Source organism: Pteropus alecto, unplaced genomic scaffold (genome assembly GCF_000325575.1).
Source record: "Pteropus alecto unplaced genomic scaffold, ASM32557v1 scaffold98, whole genome shotgun sequence".
Classification (NCBI taxonomy): domain Eukaryota; kingdom Metazoa; phylum Chordata; class Mammalia; order Chiroptera; family Pteropodidae; genus Pteropus; species Pteropus alecto.
The window spans coordinates 9,589,455-9,608,195 of NW_006443570.1; the positions used below are offsets into that span (position 1 = coordinate 9,589,455).

General features: G+C 39.6%; 1 protein-coding gene and 1 pseudogene across 1 annotated transcript in view; one reads left to right on the forward strand and one right to left on the reverse strand.

Annotated features, from left to right (window-relative positions):
- ANKFN1 (ankyrin repeat and fibronectin type III domain containing 1) overlaps nucleotides 1-18,741 on the forward strand; it is a 330,895-nt gene that overhangs the window by 182,588 nt on the left and 129,566 nt on the right. The gene's annotated exons all lie outside the window — the stretch shown is intronic.
- Nucleotides 18,225-18,343, reverse strand: LOC112473373 (annotated as a pseudogene).

Genomic DNA, 18,741 nt, shown 5'->3' on the forward strand with positions numbered 1-18,741 from the left:
CAGTTGTGGGCCTTGTTAAAATTTCACAAATCTTTACATTCGATCCTCTAATCCTGTGAGGCAGATAAGGCAGGCTTTACTCTTCCCTTGCTACAAATGAGAAAAGAAGCACAACCAGGTAAATAACTTACCCAGAGCCACAGAGCTGGGACTACTCAGCGCAGTCAGTTACATCACCAAGTAACCTCTGCTAATGGAAAAGCATCTCAGCACTGGGGCCTGTGCCCAGCTTTGGACCAGACAAGCCTGCATGTGAGTCCTGGTTCTATAGCTTGGTGGCTTTGGACAAAGAGCTTATCCTCCCTGAGTTTCCATTTTCCCTAGAATGAAGGCAATAGAGCCTACCTCGTGTTCACTTCCTGCCGTGGAATCAAATAATGTTCATAAAGGGCCTATAACAGTGCCTGACACGTCTTTGGCACCTGGGCAGAAGCTAAGAAGTTAATTTTAATGATGACGTGTGATCCAATAGGGTGACACAACCTATTTACAGCCTGCCCTTTAATGTAAATGCTAGTCCTGGCCACCATGGCAAACAAGAGATGCTCTGCCTCCAGGTGGTACGTGGGGAACCATCCTCGAGTCACACCTACAAGCCAGTCATCTTAGATCTTTTCTCATAGAGAAATGTTGTTCAGCCGTTTGAAGCAGAAACCTTACAAAGGTCAACCAATTATCAAACTCCTCTGCGCAAACATTAGTGAATGAGATACAGGCTAATAATGAAATCTCTAGCTCACAAGGCTGCTAGCGATGTGAAGGTTTGCTTTGTTGTGAAGAGCAGGCTGTGTTGCTGGTAGAGGATCTTAAAGTTGGCCGACCTTCAATGGCTAGGCAGAGCACAAGGTTAACACAATTGAGAGGTTTTCAGCAAGTTACCTCAAATGCTGTTGAAATGTAGCTATTTTATATCCAGTTCTGTGAAGGTGGACCCTGAGTCATTTAAAGGCCCTGGATTTTGTTCTCATCCTTTCAAGAGAACACAGTGTGCTTCTGGCAAAGGCTGCTGGATAGAATGTTTTGTCGTAAATGAGAGACAAGTGAAGGGGCTAAGTTAATCAGTGTTTACAGTATCTAAGAATTACGCCATGGGGACGGGAGAGAGGCTCATGTTATAGTCCTAGTAGCTGCCTGGAAGATCTGGAGAAAAAGGCATTTTGTTAAAATTCAGAAATAGTTTTCCTGTTTCTTCTGCCGCATCACTTGGGCCTGGCTATAAAGCCTCAATTCTGCCTCCATGGCCAAAAGGACAGCAGATGCACTCATAAGAAAGCCCAAGGGGCACTGAAAATTTACGACCAGTCTTCAGCTCCTCAGCAGTGTACAGTTCTCATTCATGTCGGCAGGAAGCCTGCCGACAGGACAGGGCATCTCAGTTGAGTTCTTTCTCTGCTTTGCTGGTTCCCGATCAAACTTGCCCTGTGGCTGCTTTGAGTGTTGCTGTCTCGGCATCAAAAAAGCAAGGAGACAGCTCCATTTCTCCTGGCGCCTGGAGCTGGGCTCCAGGGCAACTCACCCTCCTCTTTCTGGGATTGCTTTGGAATCCTCACTGTTTATAAACGAAGCCCACATTGGCCCTGTTGTAACAGGCGGTGCTCCTCACTCCATAGCAATGGGGAGTTCAAACATCTTAAGTCACCCTCCAGGCTAACCCAAACCCTGAACTCCCGGACAGTGTAATTGACTTTCTGCTGCTGTTCTGCCTTGGAATGGAACAGCACTCTGTTATCCAAAGCCCCTTCTTCACAAACTTGGTCTCCTGCGATCTGGCAAACCCTGTGAGGAAGGCAGAGCAGCCGTAGCTAGTCCCATTTGACAGATGAGAAGACTGAGATCCAGACAGCTTAAGCATGCAGCTAGAGAGTTGTGTGGCTGATCCCTAACCTTCCAGCCCGTTGCAGCTTCCCCCAACATGGCTGAGGGTTTTAACTTCTCTTCCTTTCCCCGCTTCTCTGCTCATTTCCCCTTTCCATCGTTTCTCCAATCCCTCTCTTCTTCCCTAACTCTTATCCCTCATCCCTCCTTTTTTGATTCCTTCCTCTCTCTTAATCTTTTTCTCTGTACTCTTCCCTCAGTGCTCTTGTTCCAACAAATATTTCAGGCAGGACCGAGAACACTATAGAATTATAGCACCAACGTCGCCATTAACCCAGCAATTAACCCAGCTCTCAAGGGAAATCCATTCGCCTCTTTGTGACACATATTCTGCATCTATGAAATAAGGATGTTATGTGGATAACTATAAGATAACAGTGTTGAAAGTGTTCTTAAAAGCCAGAAGCACCCAAAGAAATATTGATTTAGGAGATACATACAACCTGTATCTCTTTATATCAGATTTATGTTTGCCTGGATATAGCAATTTTTACTTTCTCTTTTTAGAATTTGGAACTATGTTCCATCAGACCATTTGAGTTGTGGCCAAACCTGGAGCTTTCTTCTTACACCACCTTTTCTATTTGGGGAGACACACAAACTAAATATTGAAAAGGTCCATTAAAGAACTGAGTCTATCTAGTCCTCTAAATAAGGATATCTTAGCAACTCAGAGCAAAGCTATTCAATTTTCTATTCGTAGTCCAGCTTAGGCAAATGCAAACTAGTTTCATTAGTCATTGCACCAATGCCTTCTAATAGCCCCCTCCCTCAATTGTTATTGATTTGCAAATGTTTGGAGGAATATCTGATATTGAAAGTACTCCCTGAACAATGTCAGTTCTCATTTCCTCTTCTAATATTTAAATTAACGACAGGAAGACAAGCTTTCATGAGTGCCTGTCTCCAGTCTCCGGGCTGTGAGATCTATAATGCTCAGAGAACACTGACTCAACGTGAAGACTGAAATTCCTCCAACCTAATTTAGAGAGGCAAGTAAAACTAACATCTCAAAACTGTGCCCCTCAATTCTTAAAAGCAGTAGTTCCGGTTTGTAAACTAGAGTCCAGATCATTTCAACCTATTCCATCCTGAGAATTGACCAGAACCAAGAGAACCCTTATGAGACTGTTAGGGGCAAATGTCTATAGGAGAATGTCACTGGATCATTTCAAGGAACTGTGTATGCTTTGGTCCCATTCTCAAGTCTCTTCAGAATCTATTGTAGATTTCCCTAAATTGCTTGTCTGATTTCCTCTCTGTGAAGGCCTTGGGTAGTGTTGTAACTCATTGACTGACTAGATAAGATTTTCTATTTTGAGTGGATTCACTCTCACACCATCAGAGGAAACTCAGATGATTGGGAGGTGCTTGCTTGAGGTGACTAGTAATGTCCAAGTAGGGCAGATCAACCCAGGTCAAGACCATGTCAATGGACATGGGCTATCCTACTGGATAGAACTGACCTTCTGGTGCCCAGATGTGTAATAGCCCAAAGCACATTTAAAGGCCTAATTGTGCTGTTCCTGATTTTATTCCAACTAACTTAACCTTGGCTTCATCTAGCTGGGCTGACCTGAACACCGGGCAGCTGCTTGTTATAGTGGCCTTGGATGGACCTCACTTCTTGCCCAACTTGGCTATGCTCCTTGGCTGCGGGGCTTAGAATTTAATAGCAGGGCCAGCAGATGGCCTGGTCACCCAGCATGCTACTGGCTCTTTCCATGGGCCACTGAGAAATTCACCAGCGTTCCTTTGAAGCAAGGAAGGGCTGTGACTTTTGACATTTGGTCCAGAGACATCTGTTGAACTTCCCTAGTTCATTCACTTTTTTCTTTAAAGTATCTTTTTAGTTCTTGCCTTAATACTTGCCTTAAAAATTAATTGACAACCCCAATTTAACAAAGAACCAGAAGATAATTAGCTTAAGAGTTCACCTAATCTAGGCTGCATCGAACTCTTTTACAGTTTGTGAAAAATTCTGTATCTCCTCTGGAGCTGCTGCCAGCTTTTTGTTCTTCATTTTCTGTACAGTATAGGATTGCCAATCAGGTGGCATCTCGGAGCATGTTGCTGAGAACATACATAGCTAAGTAGTGGACATCGTTGTACCTCCTTGGTTTTCTTTTTCATTGCTGGCACAGAAGTCACAGTGCTTTCCAACAAGGTAGAGGCTGACTCAGATTCAAAGTAAAACTTGATTTCCTGAGCAGTACAACTGAACTGACTCAGAGGCCAAAACAAACGAAATTCCAGTACCCTTGATCCTGTACCATCTTAGGGCTGCCTTCCAGGGAACAAAGGTGATGTGATCAAAAGCAACGTGTGGTCTCATCTTCTTAGAGTGTGGCTTTGAGAAGCTAAGAATGATGCCCAGGGGAAACAGACTCATTCGACTAGAGTGTCCAGATCTAAAAGAGGGCCTCTTGGGAGAAATGAGAGTGTCCACTCTTCTTCTGTGCCTTTGATGGGTCTCTGGGTAGTTCTAGGAGGACAAGGGGGCAGACATCAATACATGTTGTTCATTTTCTTGAGGCTTTTCTCTGTTACCAAATCAGACACCTTCTCTCTTAGCATCTGTAACCATTTCTAGTTAACATCCCTATTCCCTTAAGCAACTGGAAAGCAAACCAAATAAATGTAGAATCTCTAGGCAAAGCAGAGTTTAATTAAAAAACAAATCAAAACACTGCCATCTCACCTAGCTAACCCTAGCGTGTTAGAAAAGACCGCAGGATAAAGGCACACTGCCTGGGCTGCTGAGTCAACAGTGGGAAAGAGCTTCTCATGCAGAAAAGGCAACTAACAGCCCTATTAAATAGAGTCATACTTTTCTCACCTACCCACTAGAACTGTGATGTCCCTCCAGTTGAAACAGAATAGCCGTCTTCAGTGATGCATCACTCCTTAGCTTCCTCATTCATTCATTCATTCATTCATTCGTTTGTTTTTACAATAAACGTTTATTTATACCCACTTATATTTCAGTGGTTTTCAATTTCATGCACCCATCTATTCATTCAGAAATTACTTATTTTTGAACCCCTACTTATGAGCTGAGTACTCTCTTAGGTATAAGAGACAGACAGGGTCCATAACATGAAAATTTTATATTCTAGTTAGCAATTCATACTCTATCCACTCATCGTCATTCATCCATTCACTCGTTCCTTTGACAAATATTTGCTGAAGCCCTGCTGTATGCCAGGTACTGTGTTAGCCACTGGGCCAAACACATTCATCCCATCTTCTTCTCTACTTTCTTAACTCAGTGTGTCACACATATACCACCACCACTACTGCCAAGCACAGAACCAAAAACAAACCCAACAACTTTCTTTTGTTTTGCATGTGTATATTTGTGTGTGATTATTTTAGGGGGAGAGGAGAGTGGGCTTCAGGTTGGTGGGCAGGGTTATTGAGTTAGACAGTATTTCTGCAAGTAAACATTGGTTTCATTCAGAGTAGGATATAAGAAGGCAGATCACCGATTCAGTACAGTACAAAGAGAATCTTTGTGCCATAATCGCTGTGGACCAATGGGATAAGCTGCCTCACAAAGTGGCTAGCTTACCACCTCAAGAAGCGGTCAGAAGTCAGAGGATGACCTGCCAGAGACAGCACAGAAGAGATGCTGCTACCCAGGAGGCTTCTGATCCCTGATCTAGAGACTCTTTCTCCTCTGAGATTTGATTAGCAAAACGATCACCCTGGCACATTTCAAGGGTTCAAAATATACTTGTCAAACGAATAACTGAATATGTGTTAAGCCATTTGTTGGAACTTGGGCTCAGTGAGGGTAAGAGCCGGGCTTTATTCATCTCATGTAGTCCCAGGACCTCTGTCTCTCTGAAGGGCTCCAGGGAACTGTCTGAAGGGCTTTGTACTGGAGGTTCTCCAAACTCTCTGTTTAACATTCTAGGCAGAAACATCTTCTTGGTGTGGTTTAGCCACCTGGCAGATTCTTTCGGCAACTGGAGCATCCTTTATAGACACATTCACGTGTGTTTTCCTTAAGCTCCAGGCTTTGTTTTCTTCCCTAATTAGCAAATTATTGATCCACTTCTTCTACTTTGAGGCCGTATGCACTCGGGAATAAAATTTTGTTTTGCTATCAACTAGAAAAGCAAAATAGCTAAATAAAGAAAGTGAATAATGCCTTCCCAAAACAAACAGTAGAATTGGCTTCTGAGTTAGCTGTGTTTGGGGTTATCTGTGGTTGTTTTCCTCCCTCCAGAAGCACCCATAATCATAAAGAGAATGCGTGATTGCCACTGGAAACAGAATGATCGATCTACAGCTCTGTGGGCCAGACACCACTGCCCGAAGAGAAGCGCGAGGCAGGGAAACGCAGAAGCCGACGTCAAGATTTGGGGGCCGCAGGCCACACCGTAATTCAGGTCATCACACTTGGCCAAGGAAGCTTATCAAAGAAGAAAACAGACTGACATTTTCTGGCCCTATGGTTCACTCTCAGAATGCAAGGTTGGAAGTTAGCCTGGCTTTCTCCATCCTGGGGAGAGAGAGTAGAGATTTGAGAATTTGACTCTTTGATAGTACCAAATGCGCGGCCTCGTACAGCATTGTGGGTGCTGTTTCACTTTAGCAAAGCAACTCAAGACATAAAGAATTTCAAACTAGAGCGGGGGCCTGACCTGCTTGTTCATGGCTGTGTCATTCAGGGACAGCCCAAGTCTGGCAGAAATAACAGAAATTTTCTGCCACAGAACTCAACCCGTTAATTTAGATAAAAATGTTACTGCGTGAACACTGACTCTAAACTCTCTCTACTCGGATCTGCGAGAAACTTCCCGGAGCGGCACACACAGGACAAGGCCCGAGCCATCGGAGGCTGGGGACATTTCACAGGGCATTTTGACGGGCGAATCTGAGAAAGTAACCTCAGTTTTAGCAAGGGAGCATGATCTTTCCAGGAGTAGCAGTTCCTAGGATGGTTAAAGAAAATGACTAAGCTTGTTTGTGACCATCTCCAAAATACATCAAGTGACAAAGAAGCCAATATCTTTTCCCATTATTGACAGAGAGGAGACTATGGGAAAACGTCAGGCTTCCTGACTTTTATCTGTTAATGACCACCCGTAGGACTTCAAGTGCCACTGCCCGGCCGTTTCTTGAGAAACTCTCTGGGTCACAACATGGAAGACGCAGTTTGGGAGTGGGCCCCGTTCTCCAGGTGCTCATCCATCCTCTCTGGCCACGTCACCCATCCATCATTTCAGCAGAAAGACAAAGTGGTGTAGAATTCAGGGAAGAAAGACAGTATCCTTTAAAACATCATGGCAGAGGCTTCTTTCTCTCTAGCGTAAAGCTCTAGCAGATCCTCTACCCCAGCCATTCTCAGAGGTGCTCCCCAGATCAGTAGTATCAGGATCGCCCGGGAACTTGTTAGGAAAGCAGATTCTTGGGTCCTACCCAGACTTTCTGAATCAGAAACTCTGGAAGCCAGGCCCAGCAGTCGATTTTAACAAACCCTCCAGATAACCAATGTACACTCGTGTTTGAGAAATGCTATGCTACTCTCCATTAAGAAATCTGAGTCCTACTATGACATAAAAAGAAATTACTTTCTCTCTCTCTCTCTCTCTCCTCTCTCTCTCTCCCCCTCTCTCCCTCTCAGGATATAGAGATAGAGATAGAAATTCAGACAGACAGAAATGGAAAGAGAGAGAGAGCTATATGGATATAGATATACACATATAGATATAGATGTAGACAAAGATATATAGATATAGATGATATAGATAGATATAGATAGATACTCTGATCCCTGATCTACAACCTCTCTCTACTCTGAGATTTGATTACCCAAACAATCTCCTACTAAGTGTTGTGTACACACACACACACACACACACACACACACACGGTAATGCCTTCTTTGGCATTTAGATGAGTCTGATGAACAGGAGATTAAATAAATATTATATATCTTAAAAGAAGCCAACTGGAATGATGGTAAAGAACATGGACCTTGGAGTCAGATTTGGGTTTAAATCTACCTCCATTGTTTGCAAGCTGAGTGACACTGGGCAAGTGGTTTAACCTTTCTGGTCCTCCAGTTATTTCTTCATTGGTAAAATGGTTAGGGTAATAGTACTGAGCTTCTAAGGCTAATGCAAGGATTAAATTAGATAATACACATCTATAATGTCCTTGATAAATAAACATCACTGTTCAAGCAACATTTGGTCTCATTGTTACAATTATTCTACCGGGGTCACCCACAGTGAATAGTAAGGACCAAAGTGCCCAGAGATTCCTCACTACGAAATGCAGCTTCTTTGGAAATCTTCTTTAGGGACAGTGTGAGCCAATGAGTGAGAAAGAGAATCCCAGCTTTTTGTGACTGTTTCGGGAAAGGTAAGGGATGAGAAGCAAGGCTCAGGCGTCGGTGACGGGGTTTGTTGACAGGGTGGAGGCTCCTGTGTACCGTTGGCCTCGAAGATCTGCGGTGGCCGCAGTTTTCCTTTCTCATTGTTATGGCGTCTGGGCAGAGAGGAGCTTAGGAGCCAGACCTCTGAGGCTGTGTGTGGTGAGCCTGCTGGGGCTGGCAGTCGCTAAGGGCGGAAACCACTGTTTGGGAGCTGCTGGCAGTTTAACTGTTTCTGTTGCTCATTGCTGAGGATGAGAAAAAGGCAGGAGGGCCAGAGCATTCCACACTGTGATTCCGTTTGTGGTAAGCGCCTGCTCACCAGGAGCGTCAGAGGTTTCTTTGGAACCATGAATTTATCAAGCAGCTTCTGGAACAAGATTTTTAGCTGGTTGCATATCCAAATATCAGTTGCCTAGCCTCTTGACTTGATTCTCTCCTTCTACGTTTTTCTAAAGAACCATGTGGCCCATTTCAGAAGTCAGTGATAACTGCTTTGTGGGAGATGCAGCTTCCTGAGGCCGATGAGCTCCTTGCTGCACACCTAAAATGATTTACTTAGGCTTATTCCGATCGGTGGTGTGGGCATTCTGATCCTCTAGAACCCAAAGTAACCATAAGTGTGTAAATATGTCATCTCATAGCCTTAGGCGTGCTTACTTCTGTCTCAAGGCTAGAGGGGCATCTTACTCATCTTTGTGGTGTTTTCTGAAAGAAATATGACATCCTCCAATTAACGTGTATGCAAAACTACTCAACAGTGGGGCGTGGTTAACAAATCATATAATAAGATATTATGCAGCTGTGAGAATGATATTTTCAAATTATTTTAATACTCCTAATGCAACGAAGTGAAAATAGCAAGAATCAAGCACCTATATAGAGCAGTGGATCTCTGTATAGAGTGTGGTCCCTGAACCAGCAGGAGCAGCATCATCTATAAACTTGGTGGAAATGCCAATCCCAGGTCCCACTGAGACCTACTAAATCGGAGACTCAGGGAGTGAGCCCGCAGTAATGTGTGTTAATAGCCAGGTGAATCTGATGTATGTTAAGGTTTGAGAACCGTTGATACAGAGCATGGATCAACTAAATATGTAAAATATACGTGGACGGGAAAAAGTACACAAAGAGATAAAGTGATTCCCCCTGTACTAGGATTATGGATGATTTTTTGTTTTGTTTTGTTTTTGCCTGTTTCTCTTTTGTGATTTTTATATAATCTATTTTTCTCTCAAATGAGCATACCTTGCTGTGGTATTTAGAAAAAAAGTAGGAGTAAAGTTCCCAAATATTTCCGTTACATGTGTATCATGTCAGTTCATACCATATTAACGTTTTCTTGAAGACTTAACTATTCATGCACCTTCGATGTTTTTCAGTTTTTTATTCTGACAAGTCAACCTCCCTGTATTTTCTTTGATAAATCTTCTCAGCCCCACTGCTGTCTATTGACTTTCCCACCCTAAAGTCTTGAAGCCCCTGCAATTAATAACAAATAGAATTTCGGAAACTGTCAGAAGTCTCTAGCTTGGTTTGTCGTAAATGAACAAATAGTTGGATTTTTTTTTAAAGCACGCTATTTCCTTTTGGATATATTGAGATGTTAATATATTTTCATGCATTAGTAACAATTTTAGCTTCTGCATATATTTTCATGCACTTTGAATTTCGTTTGGATTGATTTTTTTTACCACATCAACTCAAAGCATTTTTAACAACTTGACCCTTCTAATTTCAAGGGTTCATTTGCAAAGTAAGCAAAGATAGTGGATTTGCACTTATCCAGGAGAATTAAGGTCTAAAATCAGCAAATAAGGTAAATACCATAGGTAGTCAAAATTAGCCCATCTCAGTAACACCAGGATAGACTGTTATTCCTACAGCCCTATTATTCCGACTATGATCCACCTGAATACTAGCTTACATAGTTAGGGGTCGTGTTATACGAAAATGTACACCTCGCATTTCTAGAATCACTTAGCACTCGCTGTAAGATGTTCACACCACAAGAGGTTCTGAGAGTCAGAACCTCCTGAGGAAATAACAGACTCTTCCTCCAATCCTAATACTCATTTTCTAGGCAATGGCAGTAGAAAATGCCTGAGCTATTTAAGTCATTTTGGAGGATTTGTTTCCTTTCTTTTGGTCGATGGTACATAACTGCATTTGCCTTTGTCGAAAGAGCATTGGGTGTGATTTCCCTGCATGTCCTGTTGTGCCTGGGCTTCCTTCTCTCATCCCCCTCTCTGGGATGTTCTCCAGGCAGAAATGACTCCGATCTCTCCCCCTGGTATTCAGATCTTACTCATCCTTTAAAATCTTAGGGACAAGCTGCCTCCTACGCAAAGCCTTCCTAATCTCAGTAGAAAGTAATCCCTCCATGCTCTAAATGTCTCTGGGACATTTATCATTCTTGATTATATTTACATTTAAATATGTCTTAGCTTGCTCCAGAGACTCTAGGGTTCTTGAAGGCAGCATTCAAGTGTCTTTAACATCCATCTTGGCTTTGAATCCTAGATCTGCCCTCCCTAGCCAGTCTTAGGTATAATTACTAAATTCCCTGTGCCTCCTTCCTCTTCTGTAAAATGGAGATGGTCATAGTACCAACCTCTTAGAGTTCAATTGAACATTAAATGAGATACTGAATGGTAAGAGGCCAGCACAAAATCTGGCATATAGTAAACTCCAATAAATGTTAGCTCCTTTTATGTCTATTCTCCATTGTGATTCCAGTAGTACATTTGTGCTCCTAAGCATCTTGTTTATTGAATGTATGAGTGAATGAATGAGTGAATGAATGAATACTATAGTTAAGTTCATACATGCACTTCTGAATTCTCAGTGCTTGATGAGGAGTTTATACTTGCCATCTGTCTATGAATCTATTATAGAACTGAATGAACCAATGATTCTCTTTTATTCTCAAGGCAGGTGTGGGGTATATGTGGGTAAATTTTCTGTCTTAAGAAAGCTGCCATCAACCATCTAGTTTAGACTTCACTGAGCTCCATGTTTTCATCCATGAAATGGGAATTATAACGCTGATCTGTGATTTTGCCTGAATACAAGAATTCAAGGAGGACTGGGTCTTTAGGGAGAAATTTTATAAACAGGGACTGTTTGTAGCAATTTGAAGAATCAGAGCATGAGTGTGTTAATTAGCATATTTCAGTTACAGAGTTTCCAATCACAGCACTCTAGATGTCGCTCAGTAAGGGCACAGGGCAAAACCAGCTGCTTTTTGGGTTTGTCAAGCATCTCAAGTTATTTCTCAGGAGCTGGGGTTTGGCAAAGCCTGAAACCCACAATGCCAAGTCCTTCTTTCCCCCTTAATTTTTAAGCCCATGTGTATTTTAAGGGAAATTTAATCCGTATGTTTCTGTTTCCTTTACACTTAACTCATAAAAATGGTTTGTCAGAGCAATTTGATGTCCCAAAAATCTTTGGAGCCTTTATAATGATATTTTTTAACCTTTCTCCCTTCCCTTAGACACAGGAAATTGTGTGTGTGTTTTTTTAAGAAAATGAATCAAATTGAAAGTCTCAAGGTCAGTATGGATGGGTCAGACATACAAGCTCAATGAGCTGTGCATTTGCAAAAATGGCATCTTCCACTGCTGCTCCTATAGGGAGGGCCCTGAGGGTAGAAGAAAGATCAATTTCACATGCAGGCAGATGGCGATAATTGGCAGCGAGTTGTGATAGAGTCCTCAGATATTTGATTGTTTGCCCAGGCTGAGAGTCTCTCTCTCCTTTGTCCTTCCATACTGGGAGATCTCCTTAGAATTTGGGTCCCTCCACCTTAGTCAAATCCTGAAGCTCAGCACCAGAAGTTCATGCACACAAGAAGTTTAAAAGAATTGAGACCACTAATTATAAAATACAGTAACTATTTTCTAATCTAGTTTTCCGCATCATCCCTAGAGAGAGAGAAAACAGGAGTCTGCATTCTTGTGTTAATGATCATAGGAAGTGTTCTCACAAAGCTTTTTAAAGATGACGGTCTTCCCGAGTTTGTGAGTTTTCTGTCACAGGAAGGAGTCACATAATCCCCAGATAGTCACAGTGCAGGCAGAAATGTACCGTGCACTGGTGCTACATCTCAGCCATAAGAGGGAATATCTGGGGTGGCTTGACCTGCACCAGATCCAGGTTTGTAGTCATGTCACTTCTTCTACCATCAACTGGAGTCAAACTTTGGTCAGGCTCCTTTCTGGCAGCATACCCACTGCCAGACTGGGTTGGGTCTTTCTGTCATGAAGGGTCACAGTGTGTAGCATATATAATAGTTTGAGTCAGATCAACCGTAATGGCTTGGATTAATCTAAAACGCTTTAAAATCATTTGATTGACTTATCCCATTCCATTTTCACTATATGGCATTAGAACTCTGTAACATAATGGCCCAAGCTGAGGCTTTCTCTGCCATAGAGACCAAAAAGCCATGTGGACATTCATCGTCTAAAACAAAGTTGCCAATAAGAAGTCCACTCAAAGAATGTCCTGACGGCTCTGCCATCTTGAAATGGGAATAGGGACAGAAGAGATGGACCCACTGAATGATGAAGATTCGGAGCTTTGAAGGACTTCTATCACTAAGCTTATGATAGAAATGGAACGATGAAATTCTGGTTCTGGATGGCTGAATACAGGGTAAAAGATGGGCATGTCCAAAGAGCATGATACCAAACCAGGGTACTGAGACTGCACATTGCTCTTATTTTGGATTTTGGATGAGAACAGAAAACAACTGACAGAAATTGGCCAGTCTTGGAAATTCAGTGAGTCCACAGGGCCTGATGAATACCAAGGTTTTACACGATCAGTAAGTCGTAGGCAACGCGCCAGCCAGAAACCTACTATTCTCCAATAGTCTAGGCAGTGGCGAACATATACAAATGAACTCCACATATTAACTGCTTTGAGCCAGGCCCTGAATCAGATGTTTATGTCACCTTACTGAATTCACATGATAACTTAGTAAGCTAAATATCATTATTCCCATTTTACGGATGAAGAAACTGAAGCTTCTAAAGTAACTTACTGGGGAGATTGAGTAACCTGTCCAAACTTGCATAGTTAATGGAAGTACTAGAATTCAGACACTAATCTGTCAAACTCCAAAGCATGTTCTCTCTTTCTTTAAAAGAAAAACATCTTTGTCTGATTACAAAAAGTATCAACTTATTCGAATATACAAAAATAGAGTACTGAGTTAAAGTCCCTTATGATCCTACCGCCTCCCAAGATGTTAATAGCATAGAGTATATGTTTCTATATTTCCTATGTATCTACTACCAAACCTAGAGACATTTACATTTTTTACACAAAAATTAAAACTGTTCTAGAACTCGCTCTTTAAAATGTCTTAAATATCTTTCTATATCAATAAGACATATATACCAGGTCCTTTTTAATAGCTGCATAGTATTCCATTATAAGGATTGCTACGGTTTTAAATCTTTGAATAGTTTGATTGATTCCAACTTTTGGCCCCAAAAGCACGACTGCAATGAAATGTGCACTGTTTGTTCATAGGTTATTGCACATTTGTGGGTAACTACAGAATAATTTGCTAGGAATGGATTTGTGGAGCAAAATAATATACAACCCATATGTCTACTCTACAAGGTCATCTCCTTTGACTTCTTTTGGCTTTCTAGTTCCTTTGATTTCCAATTAAGTCAAATGCCAAATTTTCAGAGAAGTTTATCTTTCCCTTAGACTTCATTGCTAGGGAATCTGAGAGCCAATAATTCTATTAGATTTGAGTTACAACCAACACAGTCCAACTCTAAGGCAGGACAGTTAGCAAATTTCTGGAATTGTCTTTTTGTTTGATTTTACATTTGATCACTACTTATTGACTTGATTTGTGCAAGGCACTGCATTAGATCCTGGTTAAGCAGTGGTAAATCGGGTAGCATACCTCCAGGCCACTGGAGTAAATGGTTTGTACATCTGCCACTCAGCACCAGACTGCTGCCATGCAGGTAGACATAGGTATGGCGTTACCAGAACCACTCCTTAATGCTCTCTTTAGTTTTCATGCCACAGAGCCACTAATGGGAGATACACTGAAAGGAGATTAAGCATCAGACTACTAAAGCAGGCTGTTTTCACAGCTGATCAACTTTGTAAATTAAACTTTTAATTTTGAATAACTGTAGATCCACTTGCTGTTATAAGAAAAGACACAGGGAGATCCTGTGTGCCTTTCACCCAGTTTCCCCCAACGATAACATCTCGCATCTTGTGATAACTGGATCACAACAGGATATCGATATTGATATAGACAAGAAATGGAACATTTCTGCCACAACAAAGATCCTTCCTGTTGCCATTTTATCACCATGCCCACTTCCCTGCTGCTCCTACTCCCTCCTTAACCTCTGACGACCACTAATCTCTTCTGCATTTTGATAATTTTTTTATTTCAAAAATGTTATATAAATGGAATAATATAGTATGTAACCTTTTAAGATTGGCTTTCTTACTCAGCATAATTCTCTGGAAATTCATCCGGCTTGTCGTGTGTCTCAAAAGTCTGTTCCTAATTATGGAGTAGTATTCCATGATATGGACGTACCATAGTTTATTTAACCATTCATTCCTTGAGGAATATCTGGGTTGTTTTCAGTTTAGGGCTATTATGGATAAAGCTGCTATAAACATTTGTGTACAGATTTTTGTGCCAAAAACTAGTCTTAATTTCTCTGAGCTAAATGCCCCGTAGTGCAATGCTGGGGCATATGTTAGTTGCATATTTAGTTTTCTAAGAAATTCTCAAACTTTTTTCCAGAGTAACAATACCATCATACATTCCCATCAGCAATATATGAGTGATCTACTTTCTTTGCATCCTCACCAGCATTTGGTATTGTCATTATTTTTTATTTTAGCCATTCTGATAGGTTTGTAGTGATATCTCATTGTGGTCTTAACTGCATCCCCCTAATGGCTAATGATGTTAAGTATAATTTCGTGTGCTTGTCACTCATTTGCTATCTGTATACTCTCTTTGGTAAAATGTATTTTCATGTCTTTCACCCATTTCCTAATTGGAATGTTTGGTTTTTAATTATTGGGTTTTATAAATTATTTATATATTTCAAATACCAGGTCTTTGTCAGACATGTGGTTTGCAAATATTATTTTTCATTCTTCAGCTTGTTTTTTTGTCCTCTTAACAAAATATTTCATGAAGCAAAAGTTCCTTGTGACAAAGTCCAGTTTATCAATTTTTCTTTTATGAATTATACTTTTGGCATTAAGTTTAAGAACATTGCCTATTCCTAGGTCCTAAAGATTTTCTCCTGTTTGTTTTTTTTTTCTAAAAGTGTTATAGTTTAAGTTTTCCATTTAAGAACATGATTTATTTTGAATTAATATTTGTATAAGGTGTGAGGCTTAGGTCGAGGTTCATTTTTTTTTTGCCCATGGATGTCTAATTGTTCCAGCACAACTTGTTGAAAAGCTATCTTTCCTGTTAGATTACTTTTGCGCCTTTGTCAAAAGAATTCAGTTGGTCATATTTAATGGGTTAATTTCTGAATTCTCTATCCTTTCCATCTATCTATGTGTCTAAATCTCTACCAATACCACACAGTCTTAATTACTGTAGCTGTATGATGAGTCTTAAAATTAAGTAGACTGATTTCTCTTACCTTAGTTTTCTTTTTCAAAGTTGTTTTAGCTAATCTAGTTCCTTATGTTATTTTATTTTTATTAAAATTATTGGAGTGACATCTAGTTCCTTATTTTAGAAAAATCTTCATATCCACAAAAAATCTTGCTGGGATTTTTATAGGAATTATATTAAAACTACATGTCAACTTGGAGGTGGGGGGAATGACTATGTTGTATTTTCCAGTCCATGAACACGGTATCTCTCCATTAAGATCTTTTTTGATTTTCTTGAAATCAATGTTTTGTAGTTATCAGCATACAAATCTTGTAACTGTTTTGTTAGATTTATACTTTAGATTTCATTTTTTGGAGCAATTGTAAATGACATTACATTTTAAAATTTAGTAATCGTATATCTATTGCTAATATGCAGAAATACAACTGAAGTTTGTATGTTTATCTTGTATCCTGTGACCTTGTCGAATTCACTTATTAGTTCCAGGAGTTTTTTTTTTTTATAGATTCATTAAGATTTTCTATGTAGACATGATTTCATCTGCAAATAGGGACAGTTATTGTTCTTCCTTTTTGATTATTTCTTTTATTTCGTTTTCTTGCTTTACGACACGACCTAGAACTCTCAGTATCATCATGAATAGTGTGTCGAAAGTTAACATCCATTACTCACTCCTGATTTAAGGAGAGGAAAGCAATCTTTCAACTTTTACTATAATGTTAGCTGTAGGTTTCTTGGTCAATATTCTTTATCGAGCTGAGGATGCCTCCTCTATTCTTTTTCTGAGAGATATTATCAAGAATGAGTGTTAAATTTTGTCTGATGCTTTTTCTGCTTCAATTGATATGATCATGTGAGTTTTCTTCTTCAGTCTGTTAATATAATGAACTAACATTGATTGATTTTCAAATATTGAATCTGCCTTGCAGGCCTTGAATAAACACCCCTTGTTCTTGTTGTGTAATTCTTTTTAAAGATTGCTGAATTCTATTTACTAATATTTGGTTAATGATTTTTACATCAACATTTATGAGGTATATTGGTGTGTGGTTTTCTCTTTTTAGGTACTGTATTTGTCTAATTTTGTTGTCAGGTTCATAAAATGATTTGGGATGTGTTCCTGCCTCTTCAGTGTTCCAAAAGAGATCGTATAAAATTGGTGTTAATTCTTCTTTAAACGTTTGGTAGAGTTCTCCATTGAAGCTGTCTGGGCCTGAGGGGTTTTTTTTAGGGGGTGGGACAGGGTGTTTAAATTATGAACTCAATTTCCTTAATAGTTAAAGGACTAGTCAAATGATCTACTTCATATTGAATGAGTGTGATAGTCTATGATTATTTTTTTAAATGGTCTATTTTATCTAAGGTATCAAATTTATATTTGTAGAATTATTAATTATATTTGCTTATTATCTTTTTAATATCTATAATGCTATCCCCATTTAATCTCTGATATTGATAATTTATATCTTCTTTTTCCTTTGATACTCTTAATAGAGGTATCAATTTTATTTATCTTTTCAAAGAACCATCTCTTCATTTCATTGATTTTCTCTTTTTTAATTTTTATATTATATTTTTTTCAATCACAGTTGACATACAATATTATATGAGTTTCAGGTGTACCACACAGTGATTTCACATTTATATAACTTATGAAGTGATCACCCTGATAAATCCAGTACCCATCTGACACCATCTATACTTATTACACTATTAGCTATATTCCCCATGCTATACTCTACATCCTCATGACTATTTAGTATCTACCAGTTTGTACCTGATAATCCCCTCCCCTCTTCTTCCATCCTTCTACCTCCTAATCCGGCAACCATTAAAATGCTCTCTGTATCTATAAGCTTGTTTCTGTTGTTTGTTTATCCTGTTCTCTAGATTCCACGTATAAGTGAAATCATATGACATTTGCCTCTCTGTCTGACTTACTTCACTCAGCACAATACTTTCTAGGTCCATCCACGTTGTTGCAGATGGCAAGATTTCATTATCTTTTTTATGTTTGAGTAATATTCCATCATATATATACACGACCTCTTTTTTATCATTTTCTCTATTTTCTATTTTCAATTTTATTTATTTCTGCTCTTTATTATCTCCTCAATTCTGCTTGATTTAAGTTATTTTGTTCTTTTTCTAGAAATAAAAACTATATTTAAAGATCATTGCATTCAACAGAAGAGAGTATTATTACTTTTTTCTTTTCTTTTCTTTTTAAGGCGAAGCAACCCTTGGTCAATCTCACAGATTACAAAGACCTTGTCAGTTTGCAATCCCTTATTTTTTTATTTTTTACACCTACAGCACCTGGTCTTCCTAGGTGGTCTCCCATCCAAGTATTAATCAGGCCCGACCCTGCTTAGCCTCTGAAATCAGAGGAAATCGGGCTTGTTCAAGGTGGCATGGCTATAGACAAATATTATTTTTATATGAAACATTTGATAGACCAATTATTAATGAGAAAGACAAGTTTAAAATTACTCTTTCTCATAATTAAAGATACAGCGATAGAATACATAAACAAACATTTTTAATTATAGACAATTTATGAAGCCACTTTTAATTTCTCATATGACCTCCACAAATTACAGGAAATGTCAGAGGAAACATTAAAATGTCATTGTATACATTTACTTTTAAAATTTCACACAAAATGAATTCGTGTAGAGTTAAATCTTTTTGGAAAAGTTTTCTGCAACAATCTGTAAGTGTACTAAATTGTATATTTCAAAATTACTTATCAAAAATGTATCCAAATATTATTATAACTCATAAAATACTTTTAAGTCTAGTAATAATCACATCAGCAGGA